We start from the raw sequence: 12,255 nt of genomic DNA, 5'->3' as shown, positions 1-12,255 counted from the left end.
GTGATCTATAATAGTAGAAATAGTTGAAAAATCAAATGGAATTTTAAAAACTAAACAACCTTTTTTTTAAACTACAAAAATATAAAAATAAAAACATTGATTCGTTCGACAAATACATACATATACATAAAAAATATATGAATGGTGAATATATCAAATAGTTTACTCTGACAAGCATGCCGTACACACGTCTCGCTTATGTTCTGTTTAAGCGTGCTTGCTACATTTTTGGCAAATTTTTCTTGTCGATTTATTGTGATTTCTTGGGAAAATGCAAAAGCGGTTAACTAGAGGTCAGCTTCAGTCTAATACTGTAGCAACAGCTCTTAAGAGACGTAAACCAGGGAATGAACAGTTAGCCGAAAATTTGGGTAATTTCATTGCTAAAGTATATTCGTTTACCAAATTCCCATCAGTAAACATGAGCACGTGTTGATATTCGCCGTCTCATTCGTCAAGAGGCTATAAAAATTAATTTATTACCGTAAGCGAGACATATACTCATGTTACAGATCCTAACTTGCCATCATTTTAAATTCAAATTGTATCGTGTTGATTTTTAAGTTAATATATTGTGTTCTATTTATGTTACAGTTATTGTTAAGTTACTTACTGTTCATGTTATTTTTTAGAGTTTAGTTTAATTGTGATATAATGATTAAATTTCAAGAAATTCTTACACTAACAGTTTCAAAAGTAAATATTTTTAAAAATCGTATGATACATAGGTCGTACATCAGTACGACCCTGTTTGGCTTACACGTGGTTATGTTGACGACTGGGAATTTGTAGAATGAATAGGGTTTAATGTACATTTATGGTTTGATATATTCAAAAGTTATGTACCACAAGGAATGGTTCCTTCTAAAAGTGCTTAAGGAATTCATTTAAACATGCAAAATGATAAGTTTAATATCTTCAATAAAAGATCTTGGTAAAAACTTTGCAAATTTTTTAAAAAGGAATCGCACCATATTATCGATTACCAGGTAAAATAAATGCATTATTTTAAATACGAGCTATACACTGTCACTGCTAATAGGCGAGGATACGATGCGATGGTCTCCATTAGGAACGTACCCTAACGCCATCTGAATTTGAATCGGTTAGGGAACTATGTTAGATTTCTATTACCCAGGACTCTCACATGAAGAGCATTTGGCTGATAGTTGTGTCCTTATTGCGCATTAGAGTGCAATAGGGGGGAAATAGATGGTCTGGAGCATTGGAGAGCGGTGGAGTGACTCCTGTGACATCATACACCTCGCTTCAATGAATTGTTACACCCGAACGTTATTTTAAGGGATGAACAAGTCTCACAGGCTGGGTTTAATTAAATTGCTTGCTTGCTTGTAATCCACGCCACAATTTTTCTTCTGGAAAGATCTTTACTCTTTCATTGCTTGTGCCCAACAAACTCTCCAATAAATTTGAACGCCTCAGCTTTACCGATATTGGCATTCAAATCTTCTATAATTATAGATATATCTATGTAGTTTTGGCAATTATTTAAGTCTGTAAGTATAAATTATATTATAAGGTCTGATATTTCTTTGACTAAGTTCTTTATTAATTTTTTGTATATAATAAGCCTTGTTCCATATATAGAATATACCTACTACCTTTTTATACACGTCGGTAATATATTAATTTTGTTATATTCTGAGTTGTTGTTATGATAATCAATAACATACTTTTGACCCACCTACTTCCATTAGTACATTACAAATCCTTCACTTTTTGCAGCCGGTGTCTACCAGCTATAAACTAATAAATTCACGTAGAATAAACTTTTCTTGGTATTTAAATTTTTTTATCCGGTAAACGTGTTTGAATGTCGATCTGTCGTATAAATGCTAAAACGTGATCTAAGGCGTGTTGGCGGTGTTTCCGCGGAAAATAATATTCTCGGTTCGTGGCGAAATGTAAAATATCGCACCATGTGAAATTTTGTTTAATTAGAAGTAGTTTATGGACCGTGAATTCGTGGAGAGCGTTTCGTTTCCAGTTCTGGGAGCATTTGCGGTACCGATTGATTTCAGAAAGTGATTTCTTACTTCTTACTAAAGCCGATGTTAATGATTATGTTTTAACGACCAGGCCTTTAAAACTCATTAATTGTGCGTGATCAAATTACGACTATTACTTGTTACTTGAAAACTTTTCTTATTTGTCTAATTCAGTTTTATCAAATATTTCGTAAGCAATAAAAACCACAATTATAAAAAATAAAATCTCTATCGGAAAAAGGAATTGATTTAATAAACACAACATTAAAATTAACAACCAAACTGATAACACAGGGGACAATCGGAATTACTGGCACAGGACCGACAAACATGGAAGGCAATAGTATACGCAGCAAAGACTCACGAAGAGTTGTAGTGCCATTGATGATGATGATAATGAAACTGATAACAAATTAACTGAATAAAATTATAACACTAGCAAAAGAACACCAAGGTTTTAGGTCGGAAGGAGCATGCACTGACGCTATATTTATAATGAAGCAAGTACAAGAGAAATCATTAAAATATAACAAACCGGCATATTTGTGTTTCGTGGGACTTAAGAAGACTTAAGACTTAAGATAGGGTCAAATTAGAGGACGTTATCCAATTAGAGAGACGCAAGAGAGATACCTTTAAGAATAATCAACACGATCGAAAATATCTACCAGAACAATACAATAAAAATAAAGGTAGAAGAAGAACTAACTGATCCAATTGAAGTTGACAATCTGATAAGACAGGGGGATTCCCTGAGTCCTCTATTGTTCAACCTGATCATGGATGAAATAATAAAAAAAGTAAGAACTGAAAGAGGATACCAAATGGGAGAAAAACAACTTAGAATCATCTGCTATGCAGACGACGCAATACTAATCTCTGAAAGTGAAGATGAATTACATCGTATGCTGTACCAATTTAATATAACCGCCAGAAAATGTAACAAATCTAAATGTTAATTTCCTCCAAAAAGACAAAATGCATGGTTTAACAAGAAATCTTTTATTATGTAAATTAGAGGTGAAGGGTCAGGTAATAGAAGAAGTAAAGTTTAAATTCTAAATATTGTTTGTAAATTCGTTTACAGATGCATTAACACATATGCCATACATAAACAAAAAACATCATGTTTTTTGTTTATGAAGTTTAAATATCTAGGCATCACATTATCTAGCTACGGAAAGCTCGAAACTGAAGTGGAAAATTAAGTGACTAGACCAAACAGATCCGCAGGTTCCCAGAATGAAACAATACGGAGAAATAACAATATCGGGAAAGAAATAATAGAAAATTTTACAGAATTTACAAAACAGTCATCAGACTAATCATTACATACGCGGCAGGAACGCGACAAAAATAATGTTAGAAACAGCAGAAATTAAAACCCTTAGAAAACTCGATGGTAAGACACTATGGGACAGAGCTAAATGTAGATATATATATATATATATATATATATATATATATATATATATATATATATATATATATATATATATAGAAGAACAAGCTGGCTTCAGTACCATAGATCATATTAATACACTTGTAGATGAATGAACACTAATACAAGAACTAATGAGTAGAGCTAAAGAATATGAAATACCGCTAGCATAAACATTCATAGATTTCGAGAAGGCTTTCGATTCAATATATCCTAAGGCAGTAACAGAAGCTTTGACCAAACTAGGCATTGACAAACCGTACATAAAAATTTGGCAAATATATACAGAGGCACCGACAAGGAGACGCAATATCACCAAAGCTCTTCACTGCAACTCTAGAAAATATATTCAGCAAAATGAACTGGCAGAACAAAGGAATATCCATTGATGGAGAATATCTCAGCCAACTAAGATTTGCAGACGACATCGTTCTGATTGCTAATAATCCTGCAGAACTACAAGAACTTATAAGCGACCTAAATGCATCTAGCAATGAAGTTGGCCTAAAAATGAACTTAAACAAAAACAAAAACCATGTACAACGAGCTAGTGGATGTCCAAGATGTAATAATAAGCAACACTGCACTTGAGACAGTAGACGAGTATGTTTACCTGGGACAATTAATACATAAATCTGGCTCCTTACTTCCAGAAATCAACAGAAGAATGAAACTAGCTTGGACATCTTTTGCAGTTATATTCAAATCGAAGATGCCAATCCATCGGAAGAAAAAAGTATTCGATGAGTGTATACTACCAATCATGACATACGGCTGCGAAACTTGGACACTAAAGAAAGAGATAATATCGAAACTAAAAGTCACTCAAAGGTCAATGGAGCGATGGATGCTAGGTATAACAAAGAGAGATCGAAAAAGAATAGAATGGATCAGGCATAAAGCCAAGGTAATTGATGTAATTCATAGAATTAAATCTTTAAAATGGCAGTGGGCGGGACATTTAGCGAGAAGAACTGACAATAGGTGGTCTACTAAAATTACGAATTACACTGTGGTATCCAAGAGGCGCTAAGAGGGCAGATATGAAGAATGAATATGTAAGGGAGGCTACAATCAATATTGGCCTTTAAAATATTATATATTATATATTATGGATTTTGATAACATTGAAAGTAATAAATTCAAAAGGACTTTTTTAGAAATGGTTCGTATTAGCAGAAGTGATAATAATTTAAACAAAAGATCAGAAATTCAAAATCTAAGCAAAATTTATAATTATATTATTTCTCTATAGTTTATTTATGAAAACCAGTAAAATATCACATTTTAATTTCATTTTCCATATACTTGTTACATTTTTTCAGGATCTATCAATGATGAATAAATCTTCTTTTTTATTACTAAATAAAAAATAATTTTTAAACAAAATTTTAGTTTTTGGCAATTTAATTGAATTGTCAAAAATAAAAATTTTAAGTTGACATTCATGACATTGAGGCTTATTTGTAATTGGTCGCTATTCTAACTTATTTATAAATTCAATTGTTTTTGTGTTAAAAAAGTTTTTCAAAATTATATTACAAAATTTAAGAAAAACATTTATCAGATAGGAAAATTTTTAGAATAGTGTTTTAAAATATGTTTAGCAGCATAAATTTATTAACAAAACTAATTTTATTTGGTGAGATAATATAGTTTTTTTTATAGTTCCACTTTGTAAGATATTTTGTATTTTTTAGCTCTTGAAAATGATTGTAAACACAATTGAAAGCTCCAGATAAAAAATAGTTACTTAATAGCCCCTTTTATTGACTCCAACCCATCCAAAACATATATATATATATATATATATATATATATATATATATATATATATATATATACATATATTTATATTTATATATATATATATACATATATTTATATTTATATATATATATATATATATATATATATATATATATATATATATATATATATATATATATATATATATATATACTCATCAGATACATCTATCAAGGGCATCAATGTAGATGGGAAATTTTTAAATAACCTTAAATTTGCAGATGATATCGTTCTTATTGCAGACAGCTTTGATCAGGCACAGATAATGCTCCAAGAACTCCATACTGCCACAAAAAGAGTTGGTCTTAAAATAAATTTTTCAAAAACACAATTTATGACAAATTTAGTCCACAACAAAAACATCTCAGTAAAAGACAAAGATATTGAGCCAGTTGACTCCTATAAATACTTGGGCCATGAGATCAGAATAAGTTGAGACAACCAAACAATCGAGCTGAAAAGAAGAATAAACCTCGCTTGGGCTGCATTTGGAAAGATGAAGGATATTTTTAGGTCTAAGATTCCAATGTGTCTGAAAATAAAAGTATTTAATCAGTGTATTTTGCCAGTGATGACCTACGGCGCAGAAACCCTAACACTCACAAGAACAACAGTGAGTAGACTACAAGTTGCGGAAAGGGCAATGGAGAGAATAATGTTTGGGGATTTCTCTACGTGATAGAATACCCAATGCTACTATACGCAAAAGATCAGGAGTAGCAGACGTTATTGAAAGGATAACAACACTAAAGTGGAACTGGGCAGGTCATGTAGCAAGATCAGTTGATGACCGGTGGAAAAAAGAATTTTGGAACGGAGACCCCGAATACAAGCTAACAGAAATAGAGGTCGACCCCCAACGAGATGGACAGATGACATATATGGACAGGACAGATATATATATATATATAATGGACAAAAGATAATACTTAATGGAGACAATCAAATCTGCAAAGTACAAAGAAGAATGTCCTTGGGTTGGGCAGTATATATATATATATATATATATATATATATATATATATATATATATAAAACTAAAATACATCAAAGAACAAATTATGACGTATGGTGTCGAGAAACCGTTGCCCTCGCTAAAACATCAGCAAACAAGTTGACAAATTGAGAATTGTCCAAAAAAATGAAAAGATCAATGTTCGGAATCACTATTAGAGATATAATTATTAAAAACAATGAAATACGTCCAAGAACCGAAATATGTGATATGATGAAACGAATTGCCAAAATAAACAGCAACTGGCCTGGCCATATGACAAGAAGGAATGATGGAAGGTGGACGAAGAATATATTGGAATTGCGACCGTGAACTACAAGTTAGGCAGATGATCTGAAAATAAATCCTTTAAAAATGGAACTGACATCAAAGATCACGACTAATATGAAAATTAGCACTGGAAGAATGTGGAGATGAAGGAGAACGTTTCGTGCTTACGTCCTGATTTTCCGATAAAACCCTTACAAAAGCTGTTATAAAAAAAAGGTTAAAGAAGGTAAAGTGAGTCCCGCGTCCCGCTACTGCTTTTTCCTCACGCCATCAACCTTTAACCTGACAAATATCTTCCGAGATGAACGCCCATGTCGCGAAAGATAGAAAACCCTTTGTGCTTGTAGCTTGTATGGTACGGCTTCATAGCAGCGTTAGAACGTGTAGCGTAACCTACATTTAGCAACATCAAAGAGTGTGAGTTGTGCAGTCAGTTGTTGCCCGATGAAAACAATCGAGCGTGCATTGCTCGAATCGAGGCAGTCCGAGCAGCACAGCCTCCTTTGAAAAATGTGACCGCGTTTGAAGTATTTCTTTTTTGAAATATACAGTGACAGCTTTCGATTTTTCCGCGTGTGGCCGAACTTTTTGTTGTGTGGGTACTAAACCGATGGCAGTAACCTAGATTTTTGGAAATCGGGTTCGTTTTTAGTTTTTTTAGACGCGGTGTGTTAAGAGCGCGATACTATCACCTTGACGTTCTTTGGATATTCACCGCTTATGGGATTAACGTGTTGAATTTTAAAGAGACTGAAGGTATGTTGGCTTTTAAAGTTGATTTATAGGTGCGCCTCTTGTCAAAGAACGTTCCCATAGAACTATGGAAGTTGTATATTAAAGATTTAAACAAAATACTTACAAATGATGAAACATACTAAGCTTTTAGAGGAAACTTATTTACCTTTATAATATTTAAATCTATTTTAATTGGAACATTTATGTTTGAAACAATTAAAATGATTTTTAGTTTATTGTTTAAAATATTCTTATAATACGCATTTTTAAGAAACTTAAGAAGATTTAGGTTATTATAATTATTTTTATCCATATTTTCACGCACTCGATCCATCATTTCCTTTTCCTCTAGTTTTTTTATCGTTGATAAATTGTTTTATCGTTTTACACGTTAAAATATCGTTTAATTTGTATTTGTTGGATTAATATTCTTGGTTTCTTTATTCTATTCTCCAGTTTATTTCATATAAAATTTCCCTTAAAACTACTTTATTTTAAAGCGTAGAAACCATCGTCAAACTTTTCTGTTTAAATTTAAGTAAGTTTTTTAGGATCGTTTGACTAAATGTAATGGGCACTTCAAACAGATAAGTTATTATAGTGGAACTAATAATATATCTTTATAGGTTTTGTTTTTGATATATCTTTTAGGCTGTGTACTGTGTAGTTAGAACTTTACTCAAATTAAGGATCGATAAACGTATGCTAAAGGTAATAATTTCGGTTCCAGTTAGATAAGTCACTTTATTGATTTCTAGTAGTATTTTTTTGGTTTTTGATCAGTCTTCTAGGTCCCGTCTCCATGTACAATAAAGGTAATAATTTATTTATTCACTGGCCTGACGCTTCTGAGGAGTCTAAAGCGACCATGGGTCCTTCTAATTCGATTTTCGCGGTGAATAAATCCCCATTTTCTCTGATTTTTGTTCCTCCATATCAAACATTAATGTGTATTTATTTAATCTTTTGGCAATCGCACAAAACTTAGTATTTAACTAAATAAAATATTAACTTTAAAACCCCAAAAATATGCTTGTTCAGTAATGTGAAACCGCAATATAATAAAAGTACAGTGTACTTACCAAATACAATTTTATGTTAATGGAATACAATACTAGATACTATTTTTTGAACTAAACAGTACTTAACTATTCTATTTACTATATTATGTATATTACCATAAATAAACACATAGAATACATAATTGACAAAGCTCCCGATAACAATTTTATGTAAAATGTTTATTTTACTACAAATAGTTCATCTACGCTTTTATCTGCTGACACAAAACCTTTAAACAATTTCGAAGAAATTTGAAGAAAATTAGCAAAGCATTTCAAATAAGTACAAAGTTGTTTGAAACATAATATATTTACCAATAAATTCTATGACTGGTTGGTAGGAATTCTATGCGTTGTATATTTTTGTATATTTTACATGTATGGGATGAGAAAATAACAAACACAGATGCGTGATATGAAAAAAATTAATTTTTTTGTTTTACCATTCTGTATAACACTAGCAAAAAAAGCACTTGCAGGCTCAAGTCGGCCTGAAAGCGAGAATATTGCAAAGGTACATCTTGGTCCCAATTCTGTTCAGAGTTTATACATGCCAGTTACCGATCACTCAGTACCTATCTTGTTGAATACTTCTTTTTTCTGATAATAAGGCTCTTTTCGTTGTTAACAGAAGTAAAACCACATTAAACCATCCTCCTTATATGTGTCATATTGGTTGAAGTTGGCGACCATCATAGGACCATCATTTATCTGAGTTTTGGGCTATATGTAGAGGTTGTTTCCGATAATATTTGTACAGTTCCTTATATTTATTAGCCACGAATTTTTTTCGATCCAAGCTATAGATAAAACAAAAGTCTAGAAACGCTTAATCGTCTTAATCAATTTTTTTATTCAAACTATATACAACTAAACTTAAATGTAATAATTAAAAGTTTACTACATTGCTAAATGAATGTCTACCTAATCAAGTGTTAAAAATATCCTTCGTTGTTAATGACCAGTATCAATATACAAGTTGACAGTATTCTTAACGATGATAGAATGCGTCTATTACATTTCTTCATGTTTCTCTAGAAATTAATATGGATTCATCGAGAATTCTTTGCCTTAGCTCTGCAACACTTGCTGGTTTAGTTTTATAATTTTTACGTTTCAAGTATTCGCAAAAAAATAACCTTTAGGATTCAAATCGGGTGAAGATGGAGGCCACTTAATATGCCTAATCTACCAATCCATCCTCCGGGAAATGTCTGATCTAAATAACTTCAGACATTTACACCAAAATGAGCTGGAGCTCTTTTCCATCTTGCTGAAACCAAATCTCATTAAAATTGGCTCCAAACTTGTTTTTCATGGCAGGTACAATTTCGTTTGTAAGTAGCATTTTATAATTATAGCTTGTTGAATTTCCTTCTATAAAAAATGGCCGAATTAACTGAGTACCCACTATACTCGACCATACATTTAGTTTTTATGGTCTTTGAGTATGGTTTTCACGTATCCAGTGTGGATTTACCTAACTACAGTATCTTAAATTTTGGCAACTTACATTCCCACACAGTGTAACTATTGCTTCGGCGAAAAAACATATATTGTTAACAAAGTTCTCTTTAGTTACAATTTTATTCATCATTACCTCACTAAACTGTAATCTACGGTCTAAGTCATCTACGTATTTGTGCAGCTCTACGTGAGTATGTATGAGGATCTTCAATGAAATTCTGCATTAAATCTAAAGTTTTATTTTAATTTTAACAGTTTTTGGTCTACCTGTTCGAATGCCATCTTCAACTCGTCCAGTTTCCTCAAATCGCTTTATAATATTTTATAACTTCGTTGAACAAGTTGGCTACTTTACTATAAGATCTTTTTCTGTCGATGTAGTCCCTCATCATTAAAACAGTAATACGCTCTTTTTCACTAAAAATATTTTTATTGTAGACCTTTTAAAAACACATAAAAAACTGCCAGTTTTAGTTACTAATAGAATTTATTTTACAAAACTTTTTGATTAACGTCAAGCTATTGTTAGTTTTATGAATTATTAGCTAATAAAATCACAGCTCCATATTTACTGAATTACTTCAAAACTATTTGGCACTGAGAAGTTTAGTAGTATTTATTTCTTCGTGACTAGATAAAATACCAAGTGTTACATATGGTTAAACTCGTATTAAAGTGAGAATAAAATGATAATACAATATACAGAGTATTGTATTTAAAAAACCAAAGTGACTACTGATATCAGAAGAATGGTGAATCTGGCAACATTGCAAGCGAGCATCAAATTTGAAATCTCCAAATTGCAGAATAAGCTTATCTTGGTTTTTGTGGGAAGACGAAGAATGTTTAAGTTTGTGACTTAAGAATTTGAGGAAATAGTTTGAATGCAGTAGTGCAGAACTATTTAGAACTGCGTTCAACAGGGTCCGTATAGCCATGATGATTTCCAACCTTCGATAGAAAATGGAACTTAAAGAAGAAGGTTTTTTTACAATTCGGACTATCCATTTAAGAGATAAATACCCTTTTCCAGAAGTTTGGCCCACTCTGTATTTGGTGTGGAGTATGATATGTCCGAGGTAGCATATTTTCCTTGCTTTTGTTATATTTACCAATAAATGAGGTGTGTTCATTTTTTTTTAGGATTTATTAATTGGTCGTTCTACTAGTCAAGCTGATTCTTAGCATCGTATATAAAGTCTCATTTCAAATGCATATAGCTTGTTTTATAAATTTTAAACCGAAACACCGGAAAAACAAAAGTAATGATCATAGATAAAGCAAATAATAATCTACCGCACATACACCAAGTGGTGAATTTCGAAGTGGTAGACAGATTTGTATACTTGGGCTCCCTGATAACCAACAATGGCGATTGCTTCTCAGAATGGCCAGAACCGTAACAGCTAAACTGATTAAAATATGAAAAAACCGAACAATAACAAGGAATACTAAGCTCAGGTTGGTCAATGCCCTTATTTTTCCCGTTGCTACATACACAGCTGAAACATGGACTCTTTAAAAAATTGATAGGAATAAGATCGAAACCTTCAAAATCTGGATCCATAGAAGAATTCTACGCGTGCCCTGGACAGAACATATAACTAACCCCATCAATTCTGAAAGAGCATATAAAAGACAGGCTATTAAGAAAAATAAACCGAGAGTAGGTAATTTACTTCGGCCACATAGCTAGAAGAACAGGGACCATGGAACTATTGGTAGTAGAAGGAAAGGTCAAAGGCCGAAGACCAAGAGGAATCAAATGAAGTGTCTGATGGGAAAATCCCTACATGAAGCTGTCCATAAGGCACATTATCACAGTCAATGGAGGTAGCAAGCTAATAATACTTAGAGTATCACCACGCCCTGGCAAGGGCTCAAGAAATGAGGAGCAGGATTTAAAGGAACTACATCACAAAACGTGTTCGGAATAGCTATTCCATCAGCAGTGCTTTTACTAGGTATAAGTGTGTGAAGCCACTAAATATACGGGTAAAAATACTGTTCTGAAGATATTTTCTTGTGGCATCTTAGTACAATTACTATAGTATTGTATTACTATTACATTGTTGCTGATAATATTATAGGATATAAGTTTTTAATAGAATTTACTTCATGTCAATGTAAGACTCCCAAATTGGAGTTGTGGCCCCGAGACGTAGTCTCTATAAGGACCTTTAGGTAGCAACGTTTTCTTCTGTGTATTGTATTCTACAAGTGTATTGTATTAGAGTCCCAAAGTGTGTTGTATTATATTCGAAATGTGTATGATGTTTCAACAAATAGTAAAGTAGATTTTCCTTTCAGTATTCATTTGTTGGATCAAGTAATAAAAGTTTGTAGCACTTGTCCCCTATTATAGCCTCTTTAGCAATCATTTTAATTATAAACTTTTTACATAGCACTTTTGTTCTTAAATAGAGTGGTAGTTTACTATTCTCTACA

General features: G+C 32.2%; 1 protein-coding gene across 1 annotated transcript in view; it reads left to right on the top strand.

Moving 5' to 3' along the window:
• Positions 1 to 6,931: 6,931 nt before the first annotated feature.
• LOC140436682 (uncharacterized) overlaps positions 6,932 to 12,255 on the top strand; it is a 167,746-nt gene continuing 162,422 nt past the window's right edge. Inside the window, exon 1 of the mRNA XM_072525718.1 lies at positions 6,932 to 7,300. The gene's annotated coding sequence lies outside the window, so the exon portion shown is untranslated. The remainder of the gene's footprint in view (positions 7,301 to 12,255) is intronic.

The sequence above is a fragment of the Diabrotica undecimpunctata genome, chromosome 3 (genome assembly GCF_040954645.1).
Source record: "Diabrotica undecimpunctata isolate CICGRU chromosome 3, icDiaUnde3, whole genome shotgun sequence".
Lineage (NCBI taxonomy): Eukaryota > Metazoa > Arthropoda > Insecta > Coleoptera > Chrysomelidae > Diabrotica > Diabrotica undecimpunctata.
The sequence above is the reverse complement of the archived record's forward strand: the minus strand, read 5'-3'. Positions and strand labels throughout refer to the sequence as shown.